The sequence below is a fragment of the Vespa velutina genome, chromosome 7 (genome assembly GCF_912470025.1).
Source record: "Vespa velutina chromosome 7, iVesVel2.1, whole genome shotgun sequence".
In the NCBI taxonomy this organism is placed as follows: domain Eukaryota; kingdom Metazoa; phylum Arthropoda; class Insecta; order Hymenoptera; family Vespidae; genus Vespa; species Vespa velutina.
The window spans coordinates 4,695,028-4,705,962 of NC_062194.1; the positions used below are offsets into that span (position 1 = coordinate 4,695,028).

Genomic DNA, 10,935 nt, shown 5'->3' on the forward strand with positions numbered 1-10,935 from the left:
TAACGGGTCGTAATGAAAAATTTAACGTATCGATCGTCGAGTATTAATTGGTAATGTGATTCGTTTAACGAGTTATAAAATGGTAAGTTTAACGCGATATTATGTCGTGCAAAGAATATTATAGATACCAAAAGGTCGGATTCGATCGGGATGAAAATATTAAAGGAAATAAAAAAGCAAAAGAAAAAAAAGAAAGAAAAAAAGAGAAAAGATAATGGTAAAGATCCTTCGACGCGAAGAGATCGATCGCCGTATTTGGTGTGGATGACGTTGCGAAACAAGTTAAAACTAGGATGACCAGATTTGAAAATTTAGTCACGATTACATACGCGTGTTTTCTAAAGAAAAGGTCTTGCATATCTCCCTATGTATATATATATATATATATATATATATATATATATATATTTTACACATAATGTTTTTCTATTACAAATGAAGTAAATACAGGTATATGAAATGGTGTCATTCGAATCATTTCCTCGCGTCATTGCTATCGAATTGGAACCATTTCCGTACTTAATAATTTTAATTTAACGCACGATCTATTGTGTCTGGCAAAATGAATTAGGTAGATCAGGCATGTCAAATTTATTTTGGCTCTAGCATTAAACGAGCGTGCTTGTGCCAAATCGATGGCAACACACGTGTTTGCCAAAAATTTAACATATTGCAACAATTTGGTTAGAGAATCGTTCGTTATGCGTTTTGATTTTCCTTTGAAAAATGTCTATCGATTTATTTTCTTAGAATATCGATATCACTAATCGATAATATATCGTTCATCGATGAAAAGAATCAAAACAATTATTTGCACGTGTTCAACGACATTTAAAGGGACTTATAAAGAGTAAAAGTGAAAAAGGAAAAGGAGGAAAAAAAATTAAACTATATCATAAATACTTAATCTATATCGTCTCACCTCACAATTTAATTCCTCCACGATGCTGCCGGGGATCGATCGATCCAAAGATCGATCGCTACCAATGATGCTAAATATCCGAGTTAACGTCGGTTGAATCGAAAATGCACGTCCCTCAGGATTCTCTCGAGGAGTCTCGAGGCATCCTCGGTGCTTCGTAATAACGACGACGACGACAACGGTGACGGCGATCTCGCTGGCACGTGATGTGAAACATTGAAACACACCGGTGTATACTGATGGGCGCACAGAGACCACTTGAATAATAACTCGGTTTACGTGGAATTGAATCGGCACACGCGTCACTTTTGTACACTCGATAGAAATCGGACGTTTCTCACTGGGCACATTTATCCCTATGGTTCCTCGGCTTATTCGAAGATAGAATGAGAAAGTATCAGCAACGGCATCAGCAACGGTAGAAGATGAAGAAAAAGAAGACGAAGACGAAGACGAAGATGTAGGGGAACGAGGATGGAGGTCGTTATCTTCGGTCAGCTGTTCCTCTCGGTCCTCCGTTCTTCATGGTCGCGAGCACGTGCTTCGTAGCTCTTAGTGGAGCGCGCGCAACACACGAGAGCGTGGGCTCTTCCGGGTGCTCACGAGTAAGATCGATCGTACGGGGACGCTTAAACGATCGGGTTAGCTCGATCGGCTCGAGGATTCGTCGCAAACGTCTTCGTTGAGGAGGAGAAGCTTTTTCCTTTTTTTGAACGGGGACTAGCACGGCGGACTCGAGCGTCCAGGGTCAACCGGCTGCCGCTCCGGTGCTACGCTGCCGGCACTTTTACCCGTTGTGTACTCTCAAGGACTCGGAGGTGGCTCCTATTCCTTTCTCTTATCCTTTCGCGCGCGCGCCTTTTTTATCCCGCTAACCTTTTTAAGTGCACTTTTAATTCCGCGTCGCGGCCGCGTGTCTCCGCGTGCGCGTGCGCACGCGCGCGCGCGCGCGCTGAACGAACGAATGAACGAATGGGCTTCGAGCTTTTATTATGGGTTATCAGTGATACATATACACGCGGATACGTTTCGTACTATACTAGTAGTCTATTCCTTGCTATTTCTTTCTATCTGCTCTTTTTTTCTCTCTCACGCTTTCTCGTTCTCTTTCTCCCTCCCTTTTATTTTTCTTTTTTCCTTTTCCTTCCTTTCGAATCAATGTCTCGCGCCTGTCGTCTCTTCCGGAGAACTTGCCTCTCCGGAAATGCCAAATGTCTCTTCTACGCCGGCTCTCTTTTACGTGTTCTCTCTCTTTCTCTCTCTCTCTCTCTCTCTCTCTCTCTTTCTTTTTCTTTCTCTCTCTCTCTCTCTCTCTCTTTCTCCCTTTCTCTCTCTCTCTTTCTCTTCGCTTCTCCTTTCTCTTCTGGTTTTGTAATCCCTTTTACGAAACGCTTCTGCGGGCCGACTACTCGTGCGCCGCCCGTACACAAGACGGCGAGTAAAAGCAATGCCTGAGCACCGTAGAAGGTGGAGGAGGTGGAGGAGGAGGTGAAGGAGGAGGAAGAGGAGGAGGAAGATGAAGAGTAGAAAGAACTCTCCTTCGAGGAACGATCTTCTCGACGAAGACGAGGATGACAACGATGACGAGGAGGAGCGTTACCGAAGATATATCGTTGACCTTGAACGTTCACATTTCGAAAGGCTAGCGGCATCGAGCCGGCGAAGCGGTCCTAGCATTTCCATTGCTTTTCCTTTCCTTCTTCGTTCCCTCTTTCTCTCTCCTTCTCTCTCTCTCTCTCTCTCTCTCTCTCTCTTTCTCTTTCTTTTTCTCTCTTTCTCTCTTTCTCTCTCTCTTTCTCTCACGTGCGCGATCTCTCTCTCTCTCTCTCTCTCTCTTTCTTTCTCTCTCTCTCTCTCTCTCTCTCTCTCTGTCTTTTTCTTTCTCTCTCGATCTCGTCGCTCCGTTTCGCGAGCGAGCTCGCAACGTCGTTAATAACCGGATCGCCAGCCGCGTTTCACGACTCAACGAGCCAGAAGCATCGTTACGCAACGCTACTGAGGAGAACGACGACGACGACGACGACGACGACTACGACGACGACGACGATGACGACGATGACAATGTTGACAAGGAAAACGATGACTGCCTTTCTTTCTTCTTTCTCTTCTTATCTTTATCTTCTTTTATATATATATATATATATATATATATATATATATATATATATATTCTCTTAGCAACTTCTTTGATATTTATAAACAGGCCTGAGACAACGCGGAAGATCTTCTGAGCTAAGGCGCGCGCGCGCGCGCACCCGCCCGCCCTCTACCTCGATCGACGATCCGAAAGTGCAAATAAGTAAGAAAGAGATGTAGAGGTAGAGAAAAAGAAAGGAAGATAAATGCAAGGAAGACAGATAGAAAAGGAGAGATAGAATAGGTGAGATTGAGAGGAGAAGAGAGAGGGTGAGAGAGAAAGAAAAAGAGAGATAGCGAAGATCTTCTCGATGATGAAGGATACGTTTCGGGAAGAGAGAAAGAAAAAGAAAGAAGGAGAAAGAGAGAGAGAAAGAGAGTGAGAGAGAGAGAGAGAGAGAAAGAGAGAGAGAGAGAGAGAGAGAGAGAGAGATCCACGAGATCGGATTTTAGCGCTCGGCACTCCGCACGCGCGCCAGCCGAACTCGGCGGTTTCAACTTTTACTTTCAGCTCTTACACAACGCGGCCCGCTCGTTGCGCTCTACGTAAGCGGCAGCCGAGCGTGCACGACGCGACCGTGTTCTCTTGATTCTCGAACTTTGACGGAGCTTCTTCCTCTAACTTCTTTGATTATTACTAAACTTTTGTTTCTTCTCTCTTTCTTTCTTTCTCTCTCTTTCTCTCTCTCTCTCTCTCTCTCTCTCTCCCCCTCTCACTCTCTCTCTATCTCTTTTTCTTTCTCTCTCTTTTTCTCTCTTTCTCGCACTCTCTGTCCGTATATTTATTTGATTTATTTTATTTTTCTTTTATTCGTTCCGATCAATTCAATTCGGCTCTTCTTTTTTTTTTTTTTTTATTATTTTCAATAGTTTTCTTTCTTCCCTTTTCGTTCTGTCTATCTGCCTGTCTCTCTCTCTCTCTCTCTCTCCCTCTCTCTCTCTCGCTCTCTCTCTCTCTCTCTCTTTCTCTCTCTCTCTCGCTCTCTCTCTCTCTCTCTCTCTCTTTCTCTTTTTCTTTCTCTCTTATACCTTCTTTATTTGCAACTTCGTCGAATAATTCCTCTTCCCTCTTTCGAAAAATTTCTAATCGTTTTTCTTGGCTCTCTTCCTCTCACCTTCTCGATATCAAGCGTTACTTTTTTTTTTTCAATGAAAATTTTCGTTCTCCTTCTTCGTTCAACCCTTCTCTTTTTTTAACTTTTTCAATTTATCAAAGATTATCTTTCTACGATTTCTTATCCTTCTCACTTTCGTTCTTATCGTTCTAATAACTTTGTAATCTTTCTTCAAGATCCTCAGACGCTTTTCTGTTCCCTCTCTCGTGTAAATTGTTTCGCCACCACGATCGTACTTTTTCTTTGTAATTATTCTTCTTGAATTTCCTTTCTTATTACCTTCCACCACTAACTTGTTCGGTGTTTCGTTCAATGTTATTTACTTTTCTCCCTTTCTCTTGCCTTCACTTTAATTTTCCAAACTGTTGTAATGTAATACGACGTGGACAGGAATATTATGGAATAAATATATTCTATCTTAATAGAAATATCCCCGAAGAAATTTTATTGAAATTCGTATAATGATTTCACTTCGCGAGTGTCCGTCGCGAAAGATCGTTCGACACGTGCTCCCGTCCACGCGCGCCCATCAACTCCAAAACAACTTTCGCGCGCTCCGAAAAGATCCCTCGAAGATTCGAAGACACGAGAGATCCACCGTGATCTGTTTATATATATCCACGTGATAAGTTGCTTTGAGGATTTTCCCGTAGTATGGAAGACGACGAATATGATGATGAATTAAAAGAATATATCGTTTGTTGAGAAAAAGAGATCAATGCTCCCTCCTTCCGTAAAAAAAAAAAAAAAAAGAGAAAAGAACGAACGATCTTACGAAATATCGCACGTATTGTAAACACTCACACATAGAACGAAGATAGGAAAACACACTTTTCTTTTATAATTCACTAACACGAAGTCACCTGTCGCGAGTTACGATAGTAGGAGGACGACGACACTCGCGTTTGAGCACGCACGAAAAGATGATCGTAGGATGCGTGACGACAGTGACGACGACAACAACAATAACAACGACAATGACGACGACGACGACGACCACGACGACGACGACGACGACGACGATAACGACGACGACGACGACGACGACGACGATGATGACGACGACGACGAAGTTTTCACGCGCGTGATCACTCCCTCTCTCTCTCTCTCTCTCTCTCTCTTTCTTTCTCTTTCCTTCCGTGTGACACACGCGCGCGCGCACGCACTCACTCTCTTTCTTTTTCGCCGGGAGGACTTCTTCAGGGAGAGAGGATCTCTTCCGGTCTCCGCGGTGTGTCTCACTGCTACTCGCTCGGTCGTAACTTTTGCGCAAAGCCGAGACCCTCTCTTGTGCTCTCTACATCTCTCTCTCTCTCTCTCTCTCTCTCTCTCTTTCTCTTTCTCGTGCTCTCTCTCTCTCCCTCTACCAACAGAGCATGGCACCTCTCTCTTTCTCCCTCCCTCTTTCTCTGTCCGCTCGGCTCCTAGGTAAGCGTCGAGAAAGAGAGAGAGGTAGAGAGAGAGAGAGAGAAAGAGAGAGAGAGAAAGAGAGAGAGAGAGAGAAGAAAGAGAGAGAGAGAGAGAGAGAGAGAGAGAAACCGTGTACAGCGCTCGACAGGAGGTGGTGCCCGCTCTGCCACTGCTCCTAGCACTGTTCTTGCTGGTGGTGGTAGTAGTAGCGGCGGTGGTGGTGGTGGTGGAGTTGGTGGTGGTGGAGGTGCTGCTTCTGTTGCCGGCGCTGTTGATGATGGTGGTGGTGGTAACGGCACACGACGCTTATCCAACGAGAATGAACTATCCGTGTTGTGTAGGTACTCGTAGCCCTGTCTCTGTATTCTCTTCACTGTATAATAAGAGCTCCTACGTGTATTGCGCGTTCAAGTGCAAATGTATATGTCCTTATGAGTGTGTGTTTATACGTCTCCGATCTCGCCGTTCGGTGAGATGGTGGTGAAAGAGAAGAGAGGCCAGGTGGGCCCCGTTCGAGCTTAAAGACTGAACCCAGAAAGGGTTGAGGGTCCGAAATGCGCGTCTCTCTCTTGAGAGAACTCCCGACGGAATACTCGACACGCTAGAGAGGCCTCGCGAGCCTCGTGAGTTCGTTTGTAAAGGGAACCATAGTATTGGTTCTTCGTCGAGTGCCATCTCATTCTCTTTCTCGCGAGTTTGAGCGCGAGCGCGCGCGCGCGCGCGCGCTCGAGCTCTCTCATTCCCTCTCTTTTCTATTACTCCCCACCATACTAGTTCACCACCTACCACCACCTTCCTCTCTATACTCTCCCTTTCCCCACCATGTGTTGCTGCTGGTGCCGCTGCTCTCACTATTACATTACAAATAGCTCTCTTGCCTAGGCCTTACTATGTAAGCCGGTACACGCGCGCTTTCGATTGTATGTTCGTTCGTCTGCTAGGATGTATGTGCGTGTATGTGTGTGCGTATGTGTGTGTGTGTGTGTGTGTGTATGTGCGTGTGTGTATACGCGCACGTACGTAAATGTATGTACTGCAGCTACGCTCGCGTACCCGCGGAGGCCGCGTTTTTCGTGCACATGCACGGCCCGATAACGGAGCGCGTGCGTTCTATCTCTTTCTCTTTCCCTCTCTTCCTTTTTTTCTTTCTCTTTCTCTCATTTGCTAGTTACCCAGCTATAACTCGCTCTCTTCGCGCCACGCCACGAGGAAAGATACGGAGGACGCGCGCTCCTCCGCGTGCGTGTTAACCCTCCTCTTCGTCGGACGGACGTGCTCGAATAGAGGCTCTCTTTGTCTCGGCAATAGTGTAATATGCTTGGCTACGACTACTCTCCACGTAATATGTAAGAATCTATTCGGGAACTCTTCCTCGGCTCTCTCTCTCTCTCTCTCTCTCTCTCTCTCTCTCTCTCTCTCTCTCTTTCTATCTATCTCTTTTCATTTCCATCTCCATCTGATAGATTCAATTTCATGTTAAATTTGATAAGAGAAAGAAAGAAAGAAAAAATTGATATTTATTTTTATATATTTTATGTAATTTTTAATAATGTATATTTCTATTATACATTTTTTTTTTTCATATATTTTTTAGCATTTTCATTTTTTATACCTCCTTTTCAATTTTTTATTTATCACATCTTTTTGCTTTCTTTCTAGTAGAATATTTACTGTTAATACGTCGAAAATCTATAAAAACGATTTTAAATCCTTCCTTATGTTAAATTCTTCTAACAGTTCTTAGCGATACGATGGAAGGAACTAGTAGCAATAAACATTTATGTTCTCTCATTCTTTCTTCTTTTTCTATCTTCGTTTCTCCTTCCATTTCCGCTTGCCTCCCTCTATCTTCTGTTCCTCTTGTCTATGGTTTCTCTGCGACTTCCTCTCAACACCTCTTTTACTTGTTTTCTTTCTCTTACTTCTTCAACTTTTTATTATTTTTTTTTTTTTTTGTTTATCCCTATCCAAAAGATCATTCACAATTTATCACCATTAAACAATTTCTGTTTATATTAATATAGTTTCATATTATTTTTTGCGAGCCGTTGATTCATAATTTGAGATATTTCTTACTCTCTTTCTCTCTTCTATTATTATTATTATTATTATTATTATTATTATTATTATTATTATTATTATTATTATTATTATTATTTCTCATTCGACTTCCGTCCTCCTTCCTTCATCTCTTTAATCATCTATCAATCCTTTCTAACTTACTCTTAGTATTTCATCCATTTTTCTCTATCTTTCTCTTTCTTTTTTTGTTATCTTCCGTATTAATCTAATTTTATACTCTTTTCTGTGAGTCTGAATTATGAAAATAAATTTTCTCTCACTCTCTCTCTCTCTCTCTCTTTTTCACTCTCACAGTCTCTCTCTCTCTCTCTCTCACTCTTTCTTTCTCCTTCTCTATCTCTCTTTTTCTATCTTTATTTCTTTTTCCACGACCGTCCGCGTCTCCCTTCGTCTTCTTTTTCTCTCATCCACCATTCCTCTACGACTTCCTCTCTCTTCCCTTTCCCTCTTTCTCCCTCTCCCTCTCTCACCCTTTCCCTCTCTCTCTCTCTCTCTCTCTCTCTCTTCCTCTCCCTCCCACCCTCCCACCTCCCTCCCTCCCTCTCTCTCTCTCTCTCTCTCTCTCTTCCTTTCTTCTCGTTTTCCGTCTGTTAGAACTCGTGGCTGATCCCATCGTCGTCTTTTTCTCCCGCGCACGCTATCGCGAGGTTCTTCGTTCGCTCGCAAACCGCAAGACGAAATGTTTCGTTTCTTCCTTTCTTCCTTTTTCCTCTCTCTTCTTCTTCTTCTTTTTCTTTTTCTTTTTCTTCTACTACTCTCGACTAAGTTACACCGTTCGTTCTCACATCCTTTTCTCCTCCTTCTCCTTCTTCTTCTCTCTCTCTCTCTCTCTCTCTCTCTCTCTCTCTCTGTCTCTGTCTCTCTCTCTGTCTCTTTCTCTGTCTCTCTCTATATCGCGCATGCTTTCTTTCAAAAACATGAGCTCGCAACGACGGCGTAACTCGATCGCGTTTTAGTATACTTATGTATATGCGCAGAAACGACTTAAAAGAGATCATTTTCATCAAAGTGAACAAAATTCTTCATAAACTGCTTCCGCAGATCTGTTACCCATTCTTTCATAAATAAGAAATAATAAATATATATTAATAGTTTTATGTTTTCGTTAATGAGATATCATTAATATATGAATATTTTTATTTCTATGTAGATATGTACGATAAAAATTCATCTTAAGTCGACGTACCTTTGATGAATACGAATCTGCTGTAAAACATAATAAATCGATATTGTATAATAATAATATATGCAAGTAATTAAGAAAATGAATTAAATTTAAATCTTACATTTGAATAAATGAAATTTGTTTTGTAATTTTTTATTTCGTTGTATCGTTACAAAAAGAAAAAGATAATTTACACGTGTCGCTTTAATAATAATCCATTCATATACAATTCTAATTTCATAATTGTTTCCTGTAATCATTTGAATTGCAAATGTATACGTAGATAAAAAAAAGAAAAATGTCCTGCTCCGAGCATTAATGAGATTTCTATTGGAGGGATCTCGAAATTCTTGGCGATTGTTTCTAATAGCACAGAATCGGCGCCGTTCCAGTTTTCTTTACCCCCGCGCGAACGACAAAACGATCGAGATCTACGAAAAGGATCAATGACCCCGTTTGGCGAAGGATGGATCACCGACGGACGACTCGTGGATGCGTTCAATTCCGTTCACCACGGATTCAAGAGAGCCACGGCTATCCGCATATATTTGCGAATTATGCCAACGGTGTCTATACTTAGGAACGGTAGACGAATTTCGTTTGCGAGAAGCCGCCAATTGAAAGGAGGTCGAGAAACAGCTGATAGGGTAATGCAACGCTTAAGATTTACTGTCACGTGGCGAGTCATTCGGTGTGAAATTACCTTAAAATTTTAGACGATGTGAAAAGAGAAAACTTGGAATAATTAGACCTTTCTATACTTCATTAAATTGTTATATACGTTAATGGCAAATTGTAAAGAGTATAGACGTGATTTAAATTAAAGTTAACGATAAAAAAAAGAAAGAAAAAGAAATGATAATCAATCGATTTAACCACCTTTCTCACGGATTCTTTGATATTATGTAATGTACAATAATAGCAACAATAACGAAGAAGGTAGATTTACAGGCACATTATTAATAATGTCGTTCAGATCTCAATCTTAATTCTTCTTTCTTTGCAAAACATCGATAAATTTTCTTTAACAAATCAATCATTTCTTCTCAATGGTGATTGAACTAACTAATGCCCATGAAAAATGTCAACTTTTCTATACTAATAATTTAATCGTCGATCGATGAGAAATCGGTGACCTTTAACGAAGGAAGAACCAACTACTCAGGGAGAAACAAATATTATTCGTGTTACACTCCTTCGAAAGAGCATTGCTATTCCTTGATCGCTCGAAATGCTTTGATTTTCGTCCTCGAGAAACGGAAAAAAGAAGTTTAGTAATACCGATGATATATATACATATATTTAATGACCTCGTGTGCAGCTTCCTGGAAAATCGGAGGCATTCTCGCGAGACGGTAAAAGGATATCGATCAAACGATCACGTGGAATTAATCCGTTCGATTTTCCTGATTTATGTTAGCGAACGAGAGAAGGAAAGAGAGAGAGAGAGAGAGATAGAGAGAGAGAGAGAGAGAGAGAGAGAGAGAGAAAGACGGAAATAGAAAGAAAAAGGAAAATTTATTTTCATGGATCTAGTTCACTAAAAGAAAAAAGGATTAGATAAGTACGTAACAACGTAATTCAAAGTGATAAGGAATGTAACAAAACAAGAATAAGAACGAACTTATAAACTAAGTTAAAAAAGATAAAAAATAAAAGAGAAAAAGAGAGAGAGAGAGAGAGAGAGAGAGAGAAGAAATAAAAATAAGGAAAGTATAGAATCCGATATAAATGTGAAAGGATAAACGAATGAAAGAGATAAAGATTGTTATATAGTTTATAGTTATATATTAACAATAATACATACATGCATTATAAAAAACAAAAAGTATATAGGTAGTATTAAAAAGAAAATTATCTATATATATACATATATATATCATAGATATGAACAGAGTGTTATGACTAATATCCAAAGTGTACAAATAAAACTACGACATAAGGAAAGAAGAAAGAGAAGGAAGGAAAGTATCGAGCTATCTATTGCGTTCGCGATACTGTTTATTTATTTATGGTGCGGTCTAAATTAAAAGCGCGCCGAGAAGGCCAAGCAACTTGCGTAATCGCTGCAGGGTACAGCATGCTGCTGTTTATCATTACTCGCG

At 41.1% G+C, this 10,935-nt stretch overlaps 1 protein-coding gene and 1 long non-coding RNA gene across 3 annotated transcripts in view; both read right to left on the bottom strand.

The window, feature by feature from the left end:
• LOC124950780 (transcription factor Ken-like) overlaps positions 1 to 3,828 on the bottom strand; it is a 30,856-nt gene extending 27,028 nt beyond the window's left edge. For both annotated transcript variants that reach the window (XM_047498055.1, XM_047498053.1), the window contains exon 1: positions 923 to 3,828. The gene's annotated coding sequence lies outside the window, so the exon portion shown is untranslated. The remainder of the gene's footprint in view (positions 1 to 922) is intronic.
• A 137-nt stretch (positions 3,829 to 3,965) lies between these two features.
• On the bottom strand, positions 3,966 to 5,873 carry LOC124950365. Its single transcript, XR_007101339.1, has 2 exons — positions 4,978 to 5,873; positions 3,966 to 4,806 (listed from the first exon to the last, which is right to left on the bottom strand). It is a non-coding gene; the product is annotated as an uncharacterized LOC124950365 (long non-coding RNA).
• Positions 5,874 to 10,935: the final 5,062 nt, after the last annotated feature.